At 35.9% G+C, this 3,355-nt stretch overlaps 1 pseudogene; it reads right to left on the bottom strand.

The window, feature by feature from the left end:
- LOC108976131 overlaps window positions 1-3,355 on the bottom strand; it is a 21,349-nt pseudogene that overhangs the window by 2,959 nt on the left and 15,035 nt on the right.

Consider the following 3,355-nt stretch of genomic DNA (forward strand, 5'->3'; position numbering starts at 1 on the left):
TACGGATATTAACGTGATGTGTATATATATTTATATGTAGATTTAAGAACATACTTACTCCCACTCTTTGCAAATTTCAGTATATTTAATTTCTGTATATACAGGGTTTGTTCGGAAAGTTAGAAGACTGAGTCGATTTAAAAAAAAATTTGGTGGTCACTTTCATAAATGTTAAAATTTTCTTGGCATATTTCCACTCGCCGCAATATCTGGTCGATAGTGAGCACTTTTGGGACCATCTTCGCTCACACCTTGCACATACACGTTTAAGTGCTTTGTCACAATGTCACGAATGACAGATTTTGATAAATTTAACATCTGGGCAATTAAATGAATAGTTAGTCGACGGTCTTAGTTCAAAACTTTGCGCACGCAAGGTTTTTATCAGCGACCTCTCGCCGGCCGCACAAAAAGGCCTGGTGCCACAGAAACACACCGGATTGCACCACTCACATAAACATGTCGCGCGAAAATATTTGTCCTGACTTTTTAAGTGCTCGGAGATAACTGACCAGTCGCGGGAAAGAAAATCAGTCCTATTACTTTCCGGACAAACGCTGTATATATGCTATTATGATAAAAAGTAAGGTGAATTGATTTGTAAATTTAAAATTATTTATTTATTTTTCCGAATAGCGCCCCCGCATTGCCCTTTGGATTTTGCTGAATCTGTAGAAGTCGCACATCAGGCCAATACGGTGGTTGCGGCACAATACCACCAAAATTTTTGTAAAAAAGTGGAAAAAAAATCAATGCAGTATGACGTGGTGTATTGTTATCCTTCGAAGAGCTTGACACAAATGACAAATAATGCTCAAGTATTATTCTTTTTTAAGGGTTGGCCCTGCGGAAGGAACTTTTATTCACCAAATTCCTTTTTGATCACAGTAGTAGGTATATACTTATTATAACAATTGGAAATTGCTAGCTATTTTCTATGAATCTGAAGTGGGATCTATACTTCATTTTGAAATTTTGGCGGATTGTTAAAGTAAGGTAAGTAAGGCCGGTTTTAGAATTGAATGCAAATATTCTGTTAAAATAGGCTGTTATGGACGAAAACGTYTGTAAAGTCCACAGCAGGTTTTTGGCTGAAAATTGCTTGTGTTGAGCTTCAAATCGCCAACGAGTCCGCAGCTCATGTCAAAGATAGCCTCTACTAATTTTGTGTTATTCTGAGAACTCATTAGTATAGCCGCTGGAAATAAATCGTCTACATTGAGGCCTATTTTAAATCTAAAGGTAATTCGCTTGTGGTATTATTTTTATCAGCACGTTGGTGGATAGCAGTATATATTGCGTGGGATACCCGACTGCTACTATATGCGATGCAAAGCCGAATGCTCTTTTAAAATATCTGTTTTTCTTTAAAATATTAGGAATTTACGTTATCTCCTTCAGTNAGATTTACCGAGTTTAACACAGAATTTAATCGCGTACCTTTGTTTTAGCGAACGCTGCATTTTCGGCTTGCACCACTCACATAAACACGCCACACAAAAATGTTTGTCCTGAACTTCTGGGTGCTCGGAGACAAATGACCAATAGCGGGAGAAAAAAATCAGTTCTATTACTTTCCAGACAAACCTTGTGTAAGTGCTACTATGATACAAAGTAAGGTGAATTTTTCTTTTTAATTTAAAATTCTCTATTTATTCTTCCGAATCAATTTCATTCCAATCCTGATCCGTTAACACGCACATTCGCCATTGCTTTTTCTAATATTCGAAACATTCGGAATGTTCTTTAATATCTTCTTCTGTTCGGATTTTATCTCTTCAATCATGTTAAAATGGCGCCCCTCATTGCCCTTTGGATTTTGGTGAATCTGCAGAAGTCGCACATCAGGCCAATACGGCGGTTGCGGCACAATACGACCCGAACTTTTGCAAAAAAGTGGACAAAAATCAATGCAGTATGAGATGGTGTATTATTATTCGTCGAACAGCTTGACACAAACGACAAATAATGCTTAAGTAAAATTCTTTTTTAAATGTCAAAGCTAGCCACTACTAATTTTGTGTTATGCTGAGAACTCATAATTATAGCCGCTGGTAATAAATCGTCTACATTGAGGCCTATTTTAAATCCAAAGGTAATTCGCTTGTGGTATTATTTTATCAGCACGTTGGTGGATAGCAGTATATATTTCATGGGATACCCGATTGCAAAGCCGAATGTTCTTTTAAAATATATGTTTTTCTTTAAAATATTAAGAATTTATTTTATATCCTTCAGTCCTTTATGTCATTAGCCTGTCACTTGGAGTATACGAGAAGTTAACTCAATCCTCAAAAGTATTCCTCATTCAACCACCCGCGGTTTTGTCATTTGATGTATTTGTCATCTCTTTTGCACATATATGTAGCTATGTATTTTTATACATTTACGGACACAACACTTTTATTTACGTAAAGAACTCGATGGAAATGCAATGTGCAGGCGTTCAGAGTGGATGGACTGTGTCCATACCACCTTCTCCTCCTGTGTTTGGTAACTCTGTAAGCAATTACAGCACACGTACATTTCTCATCCATAGTATGTCTGTGTTGGCTTTTGGTGACTCTTCATCCATCCTCATAAAGTTTAACTTCTTGTTTGTCCAAGTGTTTACTTATTTTAAAAGCAATGATCGTCTGTTGGAATATATGCATATGTACATATGTGTGTGTTGTTGAAACTACGTGTGATTGCGGTTAAAAAATGGCTGACAAGAAGTAAATTAAACGTCCGTTGCACTTTCTGCTTCTATATTAAACTACTATTTGATAAAATGTTTTCTTACAGAGCACTTAGCTTAAAAAAGAGCATTTAGTTACCTTAATTTAAGTTAGTTGAAAAACAATGATATTTAAGTATTTAAAAAAATATATAGATAATTGTTTTCCTTTAATTTACCCGGCACAATGATCGTATCATTTTTCGTCCAGTAATTGATTGACTTCGGATACGCCTCTGCCTGACACTCGAGTGCTGTGTTTTGACGGGTGGCAGCACCGACTAGCTGATTTTGTATCGAAACCATTGGTGGAACTATAAGCAAATAAAAACGTAAAAAATAAAAAACTTTCCGTTCAAGAAATTGATTCTCTTCGATAAGCTTATATGGAGCTGGCGTTAATGATCAAACATTTGTGGGGGAGAGAAGATATGTGCAAATTTTCAGGGCGATAACTTAAGAGTCTAAGAAATTGAAGGACAAGCTTGCGCATATACAGAGAGACGGATAAGGCTAAATCGACTAAGCTAGGGGTTGATCATTTATTTATATAAAACAAGATAATCATAGAAGAAAATTGATAACCATTATGTTTACAATGATAATTTCATGACCTTTCTTTAAGCAAGTTTAAAC

Source organism: Bactrocera latifrons, unplaced genomic scaffold (genome assembly GCF_001853355.1).
Source record: "Bactrocera latifrons isolate USDA-ARS-PBARC rearing strain unplaced genomic scaffold, ASM185335v1 scaffold_1149, whole genome shotgun sequence".
NCBI lineage: Eukaryota > Metazoa > Arthropoda > Insecta > Diptera > Tephritidae > Bactrocera > Bactrocera latifrons.